This window comes from Lolium perenne, chromosome 5 (genome assembly GCF_019359855.2).
Source record: "Lolium perenne isolate Kyuss_39 chromosome 5, Kyuss_2.0, whole genome shotgun sequence".
Lineage (NCBI taxonomy): Eukaryota > Viridiplantae > Streptophyta > Magnoliopsida > Poales > Poaceae > Lolium > Lolium perenne.
The window spans coordinates 235001605-235007659 of NC_067248.2; the positions used below are offsets into that span (position 1 = coordinate 235001605).

General features: G+C 47.0%; 1 long non-coding RNA gene across 1 annotated transcript; it reads left to right on the plus strand.

Moving 5' to 3' along the window:
- Positions 1-4455: 4455 nt before the first annotated feature.
- LOC127298288 (uncharacterized) lies at positions 4456-5743 on the plus strand. Its single transcript, XR_007849697.2, has 3 exons — positions 4456-4613; positions 4693-4860; positions 5157-5743. It is a non-coding gene; the product is annotated as an uncharacterized lncRNA (long non-coding RNA).
- Positions 5744-6055: the final 312 nt, after the last annotated feature.

Consider the following 6055-nt stretch of genomic DNA (forward strand, 5'->3'; position numbering starts at 1 on the left):
TTCGAGGGATGGGCTCAGGGTTTTGTGGGTCATATAGGGGCTGTTTGGATTGTGGCCACTGGCCAGCCGTTGCCATACCAAAACTTTTATGTTGGCTAGTGACATGGGCTAGCGTTTTGATTCAAGCCCAGCTATCGAAGCACGGCGAAATTTTGGTCCCACGCGCGCGCGAATCTGGAAAATCAGATAAAAGAGCATCTTCTAACAGAGCACCTATTTCCCGGAATCGAATAAAATGAGTTCAGTCTCCCGAAAAACAAATTACTAACGGATTTAGCAACGGTGAAGAACAGAAACCGAAAACGTGAACCGAACTCGCTGAAATCAAACGTCGCGGGAAATCGAAACTCGCATCGGATCAAGCTAAATTCGCTCATAATTTACAATACTAGGGCAAAATACATGCATATTGGACCGAGGGCCTAATTTAGACTTCATTTAGTCCCTGGAGTGACTATACTGTCACCGGGGTGCTTAATGTCGCCGGCGGAGGGTTTTTAGTCGCCGGCTCTTCCTAGGCGACGGCGACCGCCGCCACCTCGACGACCGCCGCCTCGGAGGTGCTCCCGCAGGCTAGAGGCAGCCGGACATCGTCGTCGTCGTCGTCGCCGCGCGGGGGCAGCGCCGGTAGCGGCGGGCTGCACGCGCCGATAGCGGGCGCCTCCGCTTCTCCTTCCGGCGCCTCCTCCGCGCGCGCTTGCAGGTACGCCATCATCTTCGGCCACTTCCGGCCGGCCCGCTTCCACGCGCCGTCGGAGCGCCTACGTCTGGCGCGCTCCGGCGATGCCCGTACACCCGGCGGACGCCGAGTTGACCTTCCGACGCCGGATCGGCCACCTCCCCTACCTACGCGTCTTGCACGCGCAATTCCGGACGGAGGGGTGCTGGCCCAAGCGGCGGAGCGGCGTCGGAGAGGCCGGAATCTCTCGTCGGAGCGGAGGCAGGCGGCGGCGGCGGGAGAGGAGCTGTGCGGGGAGTTTCCCATGCCCCTGTACTCCCGATTCGGGCCGGCCCATGTATTCGGTGTCTTTTCTGCGCACGTTTAGGCCCAAACCCGTAAATTCGCCGGAAAAGTTCAGTTCCGACGGGATTTACGGGCTCTGTTAGAGATGCTCTAACTCTATAAACCTATTCGCCGCTCGTTGCGGCCCTGATGATCTGCACCACCTCAAGAGAACACGTGTTAGGCCATCCGAGATCTTTTGGAAACAAGAAATGTTGCATCAAAGGCGGGTTTCCGATTTAAGCAATGATTTTAGAATCCAATTCATTCAATAGAAAATGAGAAAATATGAAAATAATATAGAAGAGACAAATGTTATATAGGGTATTATATATACCTATGAGCGGCCATGAGATGATTTTGATTTTTTTCTTTATGTGGTTTTTTCAGCTTTTCACGGGGTTTTTTCCGGTCTTGTCTGGTTCCTTTGGTTTTTCTTGTTTTCCTTCGGTTTCTTCTGGTATTCTTTTTTGAACATATTATTTATTTATTTATTAACAAATGTAATTTGAAAGTTTTTTATTTTTTGAACTTTTTTCACATTTGAATTTTTTGAATTTCAACATTTAATAAATATGAACATTTTCAATCTAAATTTTTTCAAATTTAAACTTTCCAGATTAAACATTTTTTAATTCAATAATTTTCAAATTTTAACATTTTTTATAATTTCAAAAAAATAACCTAGACATATTTCTAGTTGAAGTATAAACAAAAAAGGGGGAAAAGATGTACACGTTGCTGGGTCGCATTCCGCGCCGAGCATGACGATGGAAGCATTGCAGGCGACGCCCCGCTCACACCTGCAAGGAGCAGGAAATAGGAGCCCACATTGAAAGAGCATGGAGTCCCTCATGTTTGTTTTGGTAATTGAGGATAATCCTATGGACCAATGTGTGTATTGAGGTTTGATTGGAGGATTGGTCCATAGACTATCCTTGAACCATATGTTCCTTTCATGGTTTTGCCTTGCTAGTCCGCATCGCACTGTAGCTCGCGATGGTTCATGCAGTTGCATGCGGATTTATGGGTAAGTTCACTAATCATTTGAGTTGCGCCCATTTGTTTCTAGCTTTTCTGTGTTTTTATACTTCTACATGGATGATATTGATATTCAACAACCCCTTGATGGTTAGGAATTGCATTTCACTTGAGAAAGTTCACCACTGTGCTTCACTTGACGAAATGAACAACTCTGAAGGGACAAAAACGAAACCAAGAAGACTTATAATTATCTACTTAGTATATCCGTTGTATAGCTAGTAGTGTTACCATGTCCAAATGCTTGTATGTGTGGTGGATGAACTATGTAATCAATATAATTGATATCATATTGTGTGTTGTTGGTGCGTATGGTCATATATATGTTTGAATGCAATGTTGGATTATGTACTACTGAAAACAACTGAGTAATGCTTGTTGCATAGATAAACTGCCTGTGATGCTTGCTGAAATCATACGGCTGGCTTACACAAACGTGGGACATCTCTACTGAATGCATACGGCTAAATTAAAAACAAGTGAGACTTGGTGAAAATACACGAACTGATACCCGCCTCCCGAGAGTCCCTTCTTTCTCCCGTCCCTCTCTCCTCCTCCCACCTTGAGAGTCGCCTGCTCCCCTCCGGCTCCTCTCCCCTCCCTTCCCGGCGGCCTCGCCGGCCGGAGATGGTGGGGGAGGGGAGGCCGGGTCTCCTCTGTATATACTAGTAGTAGTAGTAGTTAGCCCTCGTGCCAGTTTGGCCTTATGCCGTCGAGGTGGATGCATCTGGAACCGGTGAGCAGTTCCGGAAGCGGCGTGGTGGAGGTGTGGTGGTCTGCGAAGCTCCGGCGGGCAGAGACGGCGATCTGCAACACTTCTCCGGCAACCTCTTCAATAAAGCTCGACCGCGGATCCCGGGATTTCTTCGATCTGCAGAGTCCTCTTCTCTCCCCTTGTGGTCGTGGTGATAGACGGGAGAGAGGAGAGGGATTTGCAGATCCTGGTTCTCCGGCTTCGTGTGGGGGTCGCGAGCACGTCGATGCGCGCGATCTGGAAGCTGTGTCCACTTTTGGAGCTCATCAACACCGGCGACTGTGCGCCGGAGTTATTTGTGGCGTTTGGAGCTGCGGCTGCTTTTCCTCTTCGAGAGGAACTTCATCAACTCCATGACGGGAAGTATCGCCGACGCTGCTCCAAGTGGTCTAATCCCCGGCGGCGGCGCGGGTGCCCGGAGCTGGAGTTGCCTCAGATGCGGCGGAGAGGACCGAGGACTTGATCGCTTTTTCACTTTTTTGTTTAGGGTCCTGTTTGTAAAAATTGAGGCCTTATCTCTAGTTATCTGTTTAGCTAGGGGCCTCAATGCAACTTTGTACCTGCCGTTTGACTAATATAGCTTCCAGGCCCTTCGGGGCCTTACCCGTTAAAAAAAAACTTTAAAAACAAAGTCTGTGATCATCGTGTGTCTGTTGGCGGTTAAGCTTAACATACTGTGTGTCCTGTAGCACACATTGCCTTGCACTCAACTGTTTGTGACAGGACAACCCGTCGCACGCGATTTAAGAAAACATGTGTGTTGTTGATGCTGCTCGTCCACCCTTGCATAGTGACGATTAGGTTTATCGTGTGCGATAGGCCGTTTCAGCCGTGTGTCGATCTGTAGTAGTGGATATTCAGAAATCTTTAGGCAAAAGCTACGCCATTTCTTGTTATATGGACTAATGTTCAAAATTCTATTGCTTAATTTGATACTCCCTCCGTTCCTTTCTATAGTGCCTATTGTATTTTGGCACGGAAATTAGCGCAAGCCATTTTTTTACATAAAACCCCCTAGCGATCTTAGAGACAAAATAGGAAACAGAAATCAGATCTCAGAAAATAATCCTGTTTCCATAACCGATTACGAAATGTACTCCATCTCTCCCGCTATTCTTTCCATAATCAGATTGGTTTCCATATTTTCTGGACAGGAACAGATTGATTTCCAGATTTTCTGGACGGGAACAGATTCGTTTCCAGATTTTCTGGACGGAAATAGATCGGTGGAAGGGGTTCTTTGCAAAAAAACATAGCTTTACTTTTATATTCTGAAACAAAATTGAAAAAACAATAGGCATTATAGAAAGGAATGGAGGGAGTATTAAGTAACAGTAAAACTCAACCACCTAGGAGCTACCACAGCCAATTTGCGTTCCTAACCATCCGATCACTCACTTAGACGGCTCAGATCTTTCCCCATCCAGTCTTAACGTCGGAGAAACCAGTTTCCACCGTAACTCGCATATCAAGCCCAGCCCAACATTATTTGGGCCGCTACTCCTCAGATTGACCTGGGCATGTTCTGGTTGCTCGGGCCAAAAATGGGCCAGGTACAGGCTCACAATCTGATCCACTATGATTTGCTGGGGAGAGGGAAAAGTCTTCTGGCCTGCTCACGGCCGATGCAAAGCTGGGGATGCGGCCGACGCGATGCAAGGCCTCGCTGATCGATCGGTCTCCTCGCACGCCGGTGGAGTCCTCTCCTCCCCAACTGATGCGGCAGGAAGAGGCGAAGAGTCGCGGCGGCACGAGCGATTGAAACCAGCATTGAAGCAAGCACTGATGCGCTTCTCTCGCCGGCAATTAATGGACGTACGTTACTGTATCGCTGGCATACTTCATGCGACTATGTGTACATATGGTTCTTCCCCTAACCATCTTTTGGCCTCAGGCGGTGGTGATGAAGCCGAGAAGTTTGGGTCTGAGAGGAGCTCCACTGCTCGAGGCATCCATGAGGTTGTGAGCAGATTGTCCCCCGCTCACTATGGCGAGACACTCCTGGTGGGGCAAGATGACGGTGAGGCTGCAGTGCAGCCATGACTTCCATCTCTCCATTTCGGTAAGGAGTTATGTACCACAAATCTTCAATGTATTCGATTTTGAAGTTCGATTCTCTTTTCCCCCTATGTTTTCTCTGCCATCCATTGCTTTTGCCGGTCTGATGCGGTTGGTGCGGATCTGCCATGTATGTGGGGATTGGGGTTTGATCTGTAGATCCAGGTTGCAAATATTCTATCTGGTTACAAGCATCTAAATAATATTCATGGATTATTGATTTATTGGCATACATATAATAAAGTCCTAAACTAACAGGGGCAAAATTATTTGAACGATACTGTATATTTGCTAAAACAGCACCATGTAACTCGTCGGTGGGGAATCTGGCGAGACGAACTTGGCTTCAATGAAGAATCCCGTCCGCTTCGTGGCCTTCTTAGGAGGAGGAGCAGCAGGCACCATTGCCATCGGCTTGGATGCAGAGGAGGATGAGGAGGACGCAGTTGTTGCTGTGACTCGCCAGCTGCGTCCCTAGCCCTGGCTGCTCACCATTTTTTTTATCTATGTGCTCTGACGTTCTCTATACATATCCTCTCTTATGGTTACAAAATTTACCTCCTGCATGGTTTGTATCTGCTAGAAAATTTGAAAAAGATGTTCTTTGGCAGACAGATTACACCAGACTTAGACAACACCGAGTCACCATGGATCTGATAGTTCCTTTTGCCTTTTCACCTATCAGAAAGCCAGCTATGAGATTGTTCCACCAAAGGCAACAAATTTATTCTTATTCCTATTTTGCAAATAAATTGGCTGTACGTATTGCTGGTTCCATAAGTTTCTTGGACAATTCTACAATTTCTTTTTTAATGCTTACTGTCAATGATCCAGCTATCTTATAAGCTTATTGTGTGAATGATTGTCTTCTTTTATGAGGAAATATACCAAAGGAAAGACGCTTTAAAAGTATATTAGGACAGTCCCAAGTATCCTCTTGAATGTATATTTTCTGAAGGTTGTATTTGTTGTTATAAGTTATAACCACAGTCCTCTTTCATTCCCCCATTGGCAAAAATTCGTCAAGTTGGTGAAACGTTTCTACACTCAGGGGCGGAGCCAGAAATTTAGGATAGAGGGGACCAAATGATGTTATGAGGAGCCATACTGGCACGAATCATTAATTTTGTCTCAAATACAAGGGAGTAGCAAGCTATATACGTGCAAATGTGAGATCATGAGGGGGGCCGTGGCCCGTG